Here is a 12497-nt window from a genome sequence, read left to right as displayed (position 1 = left end):
GAGGGTATCCAGGAGCATGTTCAGTTCAGTTCAGTCGCTCAGTCGTGTCTCTTTGCTACCCCATGAATCACAGCACGCCAGGCCTCCCTGTCCATCACCAACTCCCGGAGTTCACTCAAACTCATGTCCATTGAGTCGGTGATGCCATCCAGCCATCTCATTCTCTGTTGTCCCCTTCCCCTCCTTCCCCCAATCCCTCCCAGCATCAGAGTCTTTTCCAGTGAGTCAACTCTTCACATGAGGTGGCCAAAATATTGGAGTTTCAGTTTTAGCATCAGTCTTTCCAATGAACACCCAGGACCGAGCTCCCTGAGAATGGACTAGTTGGATCTCCTTGCAGTCTAAGGGACTCTCAAGAATCTTCTCCAACACCACAGTTCAAAAGCATCAATTCTTCGGTGCTCAGCTTTCTTCACAGTCTAACTCTCACATCAATACATGACCACTGGAAAAACCATAGCCTTGAGTAGATGGATGTAGGTCCCATAAATAGTCAGTTTTTGGCCTGAAAATCAGAGCAGGGGTAGACAACAGCATAAGGAGTTAGACAAGGCCAGTTAAAGCAAATCATAAGGAATATCTGAAAGAAATTGCATCATATAATAATATACACATACATATAAGTTTATCTTTAAAGGATGATTAGTATTTGAAAAGATGGAGAGAAGGGGTGATTATTCTATTTATTTATTTGGCTGCATTGGGTCTTAGTTGTGGCATGCAGGGTCTTTGTTGCTTTATGTGGGATCTTTCCTTGCATTGCTGAGATTCTCTACTTGTGGCACATGGCCCATAGCATCTGCTTCTCATTTATGGAAAAGATATGGAATTGGTATTTTGAAAGGGATTCCACTGATTTAAAGATTATTCTGTTGAGTAGTTCAGTTCAGTTCAGTTCAGTCACTCAGTCGTGTCCGACTCTTTGTGACCCCATGAATCATAGCACACCAGGCCTCCCTGTCCATCACCAATTCCCGGAGTTCACTCAAACTCATGTCCATCAAGTCGGTGATGCCATCCAGCCATCTCATTCTCTGTCGTCCCCTCTCCTCCCGTCTCCAATCCTTCCCAGCATCAGAGTCTTTTCCAGTGAGTCAACTCTTCGCATGAGGTGGCCAAAGATATCACATTACACTGGTCATAATGGCCCTCATCAAAAAGTCTCAGTTCAGTTCAGTTCAGTTCAGTTCAGTCGCTCAGTCGTGTCCGACTCTCCGCGACCCCATGAATCACAGCACGCCAGGCCTCCCTGTCCATCACCAACTCCCGGAGTACACTCAAACTCATGTCCACAGAGTCGATGATGCCATCCAGCCATCTCATTCTCCGTCGTCCCCTTCTCCTCCCGCCCCCAACCTTTCCCAGCATCAGAGTCTTTTCCAGTGAGTCAGCTCGTCTCATGAGGTGGCCAAAGTATTGCAGTTTCAGCTTTAGCATCAGTCCCTCCAATGAACATCCAGGATTGATCTCCTTTAGAATGGACTGGTTGGATCTCCTTGCAGTATAAGGGACTCTCAAGAGTCTTCTCCAACACCACAGTTCAAAAGCATCGATTCTTCGGCGATCAGCTTTCTTCACAGTCCAACTCTCACATCCATACATGACCACGGGAAAAACCATTGCCTTGACTAGACGGACCTTGGTCGGCAAAGTAATGTCTCTGCTTTTTAATATACTATCAAGGTTGGTCATAACTTTCCTTCCAAGGAGCAAGCGTCTTTTAATTTCATGGCTGCAATCAGCATCTGCAGTGATTTTGGAGCCCAAAAAAACAAAGTCTGACACTGTTTCCACTGTTTTTCCATCTATTTCCCATGAAGTGATGGGACCAGATGCCATGATCTTTGTTTTCTGAATGTTGAGCTTCAAGCCAACCTTTTCACTCTCCTCTTTCACTTTCATCAAGAGGCTTTTGAGTTCCTCTTCACTTTCTGCCATAAGGGTAGTGTCATCTGCATATCTGAGGTTATTGATAGTAGCACTGTACTAATAATATTTCTTCCAAGCAATGAACATAGGGTGGCTTTCTATTTATTTATCTTTTTCAGTTTATTTCAATAATCTTTTGCTTTGAGTATATATGTCTTCAACATCCTGAGGAGTCTGGCTCCTGCCCAATAGCCTTTGTGTGAGTTTTGATGACCAACCATAGTAATTACATAGGTTTTACTGGGCAGGTTTCATGGGCGGAATGCTGCCCTCCCCACACCAGACTTCATGCACAGCCAGTGAATTACAGTCTGAGGGAAATTGCAGTCAAAGACTCAAGTCCATCTGGCCTGTAATAGTGGTCTTCACATATTTGCATTCCCTGGCAAGTGTCCTCATTCCTAGGCGTATCTTTATCTGAGGCCACTAGCTGAAGTTTCTATATGTATCTCTATCAAGACCTCCTTATCAGGGAAGGAGTCAGTCAGTCAGTCAGTTCAGTCGCTCAGTCGTGTCTGACACTTTGTGACCCCATGAATCACAGCACACCAGGCCTCCCTGTCCATCACCAACTCCCAGAGTTCACTCAAACTCATGGCCATCGAGTTGGTGATGCCATCCAGCCATCTCATTCTCTGTCATCCCCTTCTCCTCCCGCCCCCAATCCCTCCCAGCATCAGAGTCTTTTCCAGTGAGTCAACTCGGCCCATGAGGTGGCCAAAGTATTGGAGTTTCAGCTTTAGCATCAGTCCTTCCAAGGAACACTCAGGATTGATCTCCTCTAGAATGGACTGGTTGGATCTCCTCGCAGTCCAAGGGACTCTCAGGAGTCTTCTCCAGCACCACAGTTCAAAAACATCAATTCTTCGACGATCAGCTCTCTTCACAGTCCAACTCTCACATCCATACATGACCACTGGAAAAGTCACTTTTCCTTTTTCAAACTCAGTACTCAGAATGTTTTTACTGCTACCCATCCTTCTCTCCCTTCCCATGGCCATTGGTTCCATAAAACTGCAGGACACTTTTGCACCATACTCCCTCAAGAATGGGATCACACTTTTGTCTTTCCTGGGCCACCTGAGCCTTGATTAGTGTGCCATTCCATGGGGAAGAAAGAGTCAGGGGAAAGTCAGTGTTGCTTTCATTTTGGCTATTGCTTTATATGGCTACTCTGAAAACTGACAGATCAACTCTTTCCAGCTCAGTTGAGCTCCTAACACCTCCTGGTTTAAAAGTATTCAAGTATTTTATTATTTTCAATGCTATTTTAAATGAATTCGTCTCCTTAATTTTACGTTTGAATTATTCAGTGCTCTTCTACAGAAATACAGCTGATATTTAGATGTGGATTCTGTGCCACGCAAGTTTGCTGAACTTGTTTATTAGCTGCAATACCGGCTCCGAGGGCGCAGAAGTGACCCCATGCCCGAGGCCAGGGGCGGCAGCCTAGAGGAGCTACCCCACGCCCGAGGCCAGGGGCGGTGGCCGAGAGGAGCTACTCCATGCCCCAGGCCAGTGGTGGCGGCCCTGAGGAGCTACCCCACTCCAGAGGTGAGGGCGTTGACCGAGAGAAGCAACCCCACGTTCAAGTGGCGGTGGTTGTGTGGGTGCAGGGGGGGCCGAGAGGAGCTACTCCACGTTCAAGGTCAGGAGGGGCAGCCATGAGAAAATACCCCTCCTCCAAGGTAATGTGCAGTGGCTGCACTTTGCTGGAGCAAACCTGAAGTAATGCCCCATGACCAAAGTAAGAGAAACCCAAATAAGACGGTAGTATTGCGAGAGGGCATCAGAGGGCAGACACACTGAAATCATGATCACAGAAAACTATTCAGTCTGATCATATGGATCACAGAGCCTTGTCTAAGTCAGTGAAACTAAGCAATGCCGTGTGGGGCCATTCAAGACGGTCGGGTCATGGTGGAGAGGTCTGACAGAACGTTGTCCACTGGAGAAGGGAATGGCAAACCTCTTCAGTATACTTGCCTTGAGAACTCCATGAACAGAATGACAAAGCAAAGTGATAGGATACTGAATGAGGAATTCCCCAGGTCGTTAGGTGCCCAGTAGGCTACTGGAGATCAGTGGAGATATAACTCCAGAACGAATGAAGGGATGGAGCCAAAGAAAACCAATACCCAGTTGTGGATGTGACTGGTGATAGAAGCAAGGTCCGATGCTGTAAAGAGCAATATTGCATAAGAACCTGGAATGTTAGGTCCATGAATCAAGGCAAATTGGAAGTGGTCAGACAGGAGATGGCAAGATTGAACATCGACATTCTAGGAATTAGTTAACTCAAATGGACTGGAATAGGTGAATTTAACTCAGAGGACCATTATATCTACTAATGTGGGCAGGAATCCCTTAGAAGAAATGGAGTAGCCACATCATGGTCAACAAAAGAGTCCAAAATTCAGTACTTGGCTGCAATCTCAAAAACGACAGAATGATCTCGGTTCGTTTCCAAGGCAAACCATTCAATATCACGGTAATACAAGCCTATGCCCCAACCAGTAACGCTGAAGAAGTCGAAGTTGAACACTTCTACGAAGACCTCCAAGATCTTTTAGAACTAACACCCAAAAAACATGACCTTTTAATTATAGGGGACTGGAATGCCAAAGTAGGAAGTCAAGAAAAACCTGGAGTAACAGGCAAATTTGGCCTTGGAACACAGAATGAAGCAGGGCAAAGGCTAATAGAGTTTTGCCAAGAGAACGCACTGGTCATAGCAAACACCCTCTTCCAACAACACAAGAGAAGGCTCTACACATGGACATCACCAGATGGTCAACACCGAAATCAGACTGATTATATTGTTTGCAGCCAAAGATGCAGAAGCTGTATACAGTCAGCAAAAACAAGACCGGGAGCTGACTGTGGCTCAGATCATGAACTCCTTATTGCCAAATTCAGATTTACACTGAAGAAAGTAGGGAAAACCACTAGACCATTCAGATATGACCTAAATCAAATCCCTTATGATTATACAGTGGAAGTGAGAAATAGATGTAAGGGACTAGATCTGATAGATAGAGTGCCTGATGAACTCTGGACGGAGCTTCGTGACATTGTACAGGAGACAGGGACCAAGACCATCCCCAAGGAAAAGAAATGCAAAAAAGCAAAATGGCTGTCTGAAGAGGCCTTACAAATAGCTGTGAAAAGAAGACAAGCAAAAAGCAAAGGAGAAAAGGAAAGATATAAGCATCTGAATGCAGAGTTCCAAAGAATAGCAAGGAGAGATAAGAAAGCCTTCCTCAGCAATCAATGCAAAGAAATAGAGGAAAAAAATAGAATGGGAAAGACTAGAGATCTCTTCAAGAAAACTAGAGATACGAAGGGAACATTTCATGCAAAGATGGGCTCTATAAAGGACAGAAATGGTATGGACCTAACAGAAGCAGAGATATTAAGAAGAGGTGGCAAGAATACACAGAAGAACTATACAAAAAAGATCTTCATGACCAAGATAATCATGATGGTGTGGTCACTCACCTAGAGCCAGACATCTTGGTATGTGAAGTCAAGTTGGCCTTATAAAGTATCACTACGAACAAAGCTAGAGGAGGTGATGGAATTCCAATTGAGCTATTTCAAATCCTGAAAGATGATGCTGTGAAAGTGCTGCACTCAATATGCCAGCAAATTTGGAAAACTCAGCAGTGGCCACAGGACTGGAAAAGGTCAGTCTTCATTCCAGTCCCAAAGAAAGGCAATGCCAAAGAGTGCTCAAACTACTACACAGTTGCGCTTATCTCACACGCTAGTAAAGTCATGCTCAAAATTCTCCAAGCCAGGCTTCAGCAATACATGAACCATGAAATTCCAGACATTCAAGCAGGTTTTAGAAAAGGCAGACGAACCAGAGATCAAATTTCCAACATCAGCTGGATCATGGAAAAAGGAAGAGAGTTCCAGAAAAACATCTATTTCTGCTTTCATTGACTATGCCAAAGCCTTTGAATGTGTGGATCACAATAAACCGTGGAAAATTCTGAAAGAGATGGGAATATCAGACCACCTGACCTGCCTCTTGAGAAACCTTTATGCACATCAGGAAGCAATAGTTAGAACTGGACATAGAACAACAGACTGGTTCCAAATAGGAAAAGGAGTACCTCAAGGTTGTATATTGTTACCCTGCTTATTTAACTTACATACATGAGCAATGCTGAGCTGGAAGAAGCACAAGCTGGGAGAAATATCAATAACCTCAGATATGCAGATGACACCACCCTTATGGCAGAAAGTGAAGAGGAACTCAAAAGCCTCTTGATGAAAGTGAAAGAGGAGAGTGAAAAAGTTTGCTTGAAGCTCAACATCCAGAAAACAAAGATCATGGCATCTGGTCCCATCACTTCATGGGAAATAGATGGGGAAACAGTGGAAACAGTGTCAGACTTTATTTTGGGGGGCTCCAAAATCACTGCAGATGCTGATTGCAGCCATGAAATTAAAAGACGTTTACTCCTTCGAAGGAAAGTTATGATCAACCTAGATAGCATATTAAAAAGCAGAGACATTACTTTGCCCACCGAGGTCCATCTAGTCAAGGCTATGGTTTTTCCCGTGGTCATGTATGGATGTGAGAGTTGGACTGTGAAGAAAGCTGATTGCCGAAGAATTGATGCTTTTGAACTGTGGTGTTGGAGAAGACTCTTGAGAGTCCCTTGTACTGCAAGGAGATCCAACCAGTCCATTCTAAAGAAGATCAGTCCTGGGTGTTCATTGGAAGGATTGATGGTAAAGCTGAAACTCCAATACTTTGGCCACCTCATGTGAAGAGTTGACACACTGGAAAAGCCTCTGATGCTGGGAGGGATTGTGGGCAGGAGGAGAAGGGGACAACAGAGAATGAGATGGCTGGATGGCATCACCGACTCGATGGACATGAGTTTGTGTGAACTCCGGGAGTTGGTGATGGACAGAGAGGCCTGGCTTGCTGAGGTTCATGGGGTCGCAAAGAGTCGTACACGACTAAGCGCCTGAACCGAACTGAACTTTTGTATGTGTTTTTAGGATTTTCTCTATATAAGATCATTGCATCTATGAATAGAGGTACATTTAGTCCTTTCTTTTAGCCTATGTATATTTCATTTCTTCCATAATTTTTATGTTTAGACTTCTGTTGTTAAAGTTGCGGGAACAGGCATTTATGTCTTATGCTGCTGCTGCTAAGTCACTTCAGACGTGTCCGACTCTGTGTGACCCCATAGACAGCAGTCCATCAGGCTCCCCCATCCCTGGAATTCTCCAGGCAGGAACACTGGATTGGGTTGCCATTTCCTTCTCCAATGCATGAAAGTGAAAATTGAAAGTGAATTCGCTCAATCGTGTCAGACTCCTAGCGACCCCATGGACTGCAGCCCACCAGGTTCCTCCGTCCATGGGATTTTCCAGGCAAGAGTACTGGAGTGGGGTTCCATTGCCTTCTCTAGGCCACCTGCATTGCCTTCTCTGTCCATGTCTTATACTGGATCTTAATTATTTAATTACAGTGATGTTAACTGAGTTTTCATAGATGCTGTTAATCATGTTAAAGAAGTTTGTTTTTAATTCTAGTTAAAAGGATTTTCTTTATCATAAAGAATGTTGAATTTTTGTCAAGTGCTTTTTCTGTTTTTATCGAGATGATAATATATTTTTGAGTGTGTTCTGGTTATTAATTGATCCTGGTTATTAATCAATTTATTGATTATTCTGGTATATTAATTGATTTTCATATATTTAATCAGTCTTGTATTCTTGGGATAAATTCTACTTGGTCCTGGTGCTTAATTCTTTTATATATTGCTAGGTTTGATTTATTAGTATATTGCTGGTGAATTTTGCATCTATATAAGACATTAGTCTTTTGTTGTACTTTCTTTTGGTATTTGTGTGTAATTTTGGTATCAGGGTAGTTACAACCTCATAGAAAAAGCAGGCAAGTATTTGCTTCTGTTTTTAATTCCTGGAAAGTTTCTTGAAGAATTAGCATATACTCTTCTGTGAATTTTTGGTAGAAATTATCAGTGTAATGTTATAGGTGTGGGCTTTTCTATATTGGAAGATTTTTGTTACTTAAATCTCTCTACTTTTTACTGGTCTATTCAGATTTTCTATTTTTGAGTCAGTTTTGGTAGTTTGCATGTTTAGTTTTTCCTTTTGATCTCTGTTGTCTCTATTACCATACAAATATTTATAGTGTTGTCTTGTAATCCATTTTGTTAATTCAGAAGTAACATTCGTACCTTCATTCCATTAATTTTAGTAATGTAACACTTTCCATTTTTCTTTTCACTTTATGTAATGGTTTATTAAGGTTGGCCATCTTTTTAAAAATCTAATCTTTGGTTTTGTTGATTATCTCTGTTTCTTATTTATTATTTGATTTGTCTACATTCTAGTCCTTTTGGTTTCCATCCTTCTGCTTGCTTTATATTTAGTTTGCTCTTTTTGTAGCACCTTAATAAAGGTTAGATTTGTTTATTACTGTGAAAAGCACATAACAAAATTTATCATCTTAACCATTTTTAAGTGTACAGTTCAATAGCATTGTATATTCATATTGTTGTGAAACATCTCCAGAAAACTTTCATCTTGCAAATCTTAAACTGTATACTCAATAAACAACAACTCCCCTCAAACCCTGGGGAACATCATTCTACTTTCTGTTTCTATGAATTTCACTGCTTTAGATACCTCATTAAACTGTAATCATGCAGTATTTATATTTTGGTTGAAAGCTGGGTATTTTGACTGTGATAATCTGGCACTTCTGGAAATCAGATTTTCCTCTCTTCCCCAGTTTATTGTTGATGCTTGTTGCAGTCGTGTTTTGTTTTGTTCTGTGATTTTATGAACAAATTTCGTAAATTCTAGATTGTTTGTTTTATCTTACTACTGAAGCCCCTGTCCCATTAATTTAGTAGTGAGCTGGTTACTGAACAGAGATTTTCTAAATGTCTCAAGCTTAACACTACATGAGTGTTGAGGCATACCTTTCGTGCTCAGCAAGGAGTTTACAATTCTTAACTGTCAATTCATATTTGCACAAGCCCTAAAGTTTAGCAATAGGTAGGTGCTTAGAACCTTCTCATATCTTGTATGAGCATGTACCCATCCCTGGGCATACATATGACCTTTTAGACTTCCAGAAATGTGGGAAACCTTTCAAAGTCCTTATTTCCAAAGCCTCTCATTCCCAGCTTTATTGCTCAAGATTTTGGCTATTTTATTGCCCACATCGGGATTAGAAGAAGTAACAGCTAATACATTTGCTTTTAAATGTTTTCCACAAATGTCTCCTCCCCTTTGGTAGCTGCTTTAGCCTTTAGAAAGTTTTGTTAGGCAAAATAAAGACAGCTCCTGTGATAGATACAGCTCTTCAGACACCCATAAAATGAGTCAAAATTAACAAGCACATTTTTTGTTTTGAGAATATGGTCCATTTTGCTCTCTCAGTATCCCTGTATTGCTGAGTCACTTCAGTCGTGTCTGACTCTGTGCGACCCCAGAGATGGCAGCCCACCAGGCTCCCCTGTCCCTGGGCAAGAACACTGGAATGGGTTGCCATTTCCTTCTCCAATGCATCAAAGCGAAAAAAAAGTGTCTGACTGACTGAGCGACCCCATTCTGGTATCCCTGTATAATTATCCCTGTATAATCAGTACAGGAGTACATCAAGGTTGTATATTGTCACCCTGCTTATTTAACTTATATGCAGAGTACATCATGAGGAACGCTGGGCTGGAAGAAGCACAAGCTGGAATCAAGATTGGCGGGAGAAATATCAATAACCTCAGATATACAGATGACACTACCCTTATGGCAGAAAGTGAAGAGGAACCCAAAGGCCTCTTGATGAAAGTGAAAGAGGAGAGTGAAAAGGTTGGCTTGAAGCTTAACATTCAGAAAACGAAAATCATGGCATCTGGTCCCATCACTTCATGGGAAATAGATGGAAAAGCAGTGGAAACAGTGTCAGACTTTATTTTTTTGGGCTCCAAGATCACTTTGGATGCTGATTGCAGCCATGAAATTAAAAGGCACTTTACTCCTTGGAAGGAAAGTTATGACCAACCTAGATAGCATATTAAAAAGCAGAGACATTACTTTGCCAACCAAGGTCTGTCTAGTCAAGGCTATGGTTTTTCCCGTGGTCATGTATGGATGTGAGATTTGGACTGTGAAGAAAGCTGATCGCCGAAGAATTGATGCTTTTGAACTGTTGGTGCTGGAGAAGACTCTTGAGAGTCCCTTGGACTGCAGGGAGATCCAACCAGTCCATTCTAGAGGAGATCGATCCTGGGTGTTCATTGAAAGGACTGATGCTAAAGCTGAAACTCCAATACTTTGGCCACCTCATGCGACGAGTTGACTCACTGGAAAAGAGTCTGATGCTAGGAGGCATTGGGGGTGGGAGGAGACGGGGACGACAGAGAATGAGATGGCTGGATGGCATCACCGACTCGATGGACATGAGTTTGAGTGAACTCCGGGAGTTGGTGATGGACAGGGAGGCCTGGCGTGCTGCGATTCATGGGGTCCCAAAGAGTTGGACGTGACTGAGCGACTGAACTGAACTGAACTGAACTGAATCAGTACAGGGATTATACCTGTGCTGATAATCCCAGCTATTGTCTTCAAGTCCATTGCCATACTGAGGAGGTGGAGATGGTTAACCAGGATGAGTCAAAATACCATGAAGTTGTTTTTTTTTTTTTTTAATGGAATTTTTAATTGGAGGAAAATTGCTCTCCAAAGAAGACATAAATACGGCCAGTTAACACATGAAAAGATGCATAACATCACCAAATACAAATTAAAAAACAGTGAGATTACCTCACTCCAATTGAAAAAGCCATCATCAAAAAAAATCTATAAACAATAAATGCTAGAGAGTATGTGGAGAAAAGGGAACCCTCCTGCACTGTTGGTGAGCAGGCAAATTGATACAGCCACTAGGGAAAACAGTATGAAGATTCCTTTAAAATCTAGGAATAAAACTGCATATGATCTAGCAATCCCACTACTGGACATATACTCTGAGAAAACCATGAAATTCTTTTACTAAGATTCAGCTATATTTTCTTAAGTGTTGACGTCTCTGTTAAAAGTTTTGGTTTAGAGTCTACAGTTCCCAAAAAGTTTGGTTTTTTTTTTTTTTTATTTATATGATCTGCTTTTATTGGACATCTATTTCCAAGTACTTCCAAAACTACAGTGATAATTCTATGCATACATACTTTTGTGTGCACTTCTGTTAGCATTCTCTAGAATATGTGAATATCTTTTCCTTTGCTTTACACTGTAATAAGGAATTAGAACCTGTTTTTGCATACATCTTTGGGCACAGTATAGTATTTCTTTTTTTTTTTTATTTTTGCATTTACCGTAGTAACTCATTTAATCCTCACGACAACCCCATGATAGAGGTAGCTGCAGCATCATTGTTATTATTATTATTGGCCCCATTTAACAGAGGAGGAAACTGCAGCACAAAGAGGTTAATGTGAAAGGAGTTTCTGAGCGTGATGTCAGAACTCTAATAGAATTATATATAAAGGGGCAAAATTCCACTCATTCCTAATTCCATACTCATGCAAAATAAGCTGGTGTTCTTTCAGTGTTTGAGGACAGCTCACAGGGCCCTGTTCGTCTGCTTTGGGGGCAGACTTAGAATGTGACAGTTTCTCTCAAAGTTGTTCTTTATTTAAGTGTCTCCTGTCCCTTTGCCAATCTGGGCACACTTTCTGGCACGCATGTCAGTTTGTCAGTGTTCTTTGCAAAGTGTTCGTCCTGCCCTGTTCCCTTCTCTAGCTGAGAGCACCGCAGGTTGGCTGTCTCCTCACCAAGTCTTGGACTAGACGATCATGCATTCTGTGGGTCTGTTCCCAAGGTTTACATGTCCGTCGACATTGTCTAGAATTCCACTGGCCTCTTTGACAGATGACTTTGACTTATTTCATATGAGCTCCTGTATCTGTCTCACATGGGCTGCTATCCGAACAGAATTCCTCTAGCTCAGACTTGGCAATTGCTTTTTTTTTTTTTTTTTGAACAGAGGAAAATTTATGCGTCGAACCTGGACTGGTCACTTATGATAATATACATGCTACAATTCCAATGGAATTGTAGCATGTATAAAAGTTTGGTTTAAAAGACTACAGCTCCAAAAACAATTGATAGTTTTCTCACTTAATTTGCGGAAGGATATAGATTTTCAGATTTTGATCATTTGCCATTTTTGCTGCTGTCATTTAAAAAAATAGACTATGTGTGTTTTTAGTAAAAAATGCTTTGTGTATATACATTTGTATATATATATATCTTTTCACACTTATTTCTTTTACCATCTGATATTTTCTGTTTCATATATTTTTGATAAATTCCTCAATTTCTAGTCTGCTGATAGTACTATTCCTCATGCTATAGTGCTATTACCAAGTTATTAACTTTTCATGCCTCATTATTATTATGAAGGATTTTGCAGAAAGTGTGTGCTCAGTCTACTGTCTTGAACTGAACACCTAATGTTATTGAACATGGTGACAATATACAGAACATTACAAATAATA

Source organism: Moschus berezovskii, chromosome X (genome assembly GCF_049115385.1).
Source record: "Moschus berezovskii isolate FMDL1 chromosome X, NW_MosBer_1.0, whole genome shotgun sequence".
In the NCBI taxonomy this organism is placed as follows: domain Eukaryota; kingdom Metazoa; phylum Chordata; class Mammalia; order Artiodactyla; family Moschidae; genus Moschus; species Moschus berezovskii.
This window is presented reverse-complemented; position numbering follows the sequence as displayed.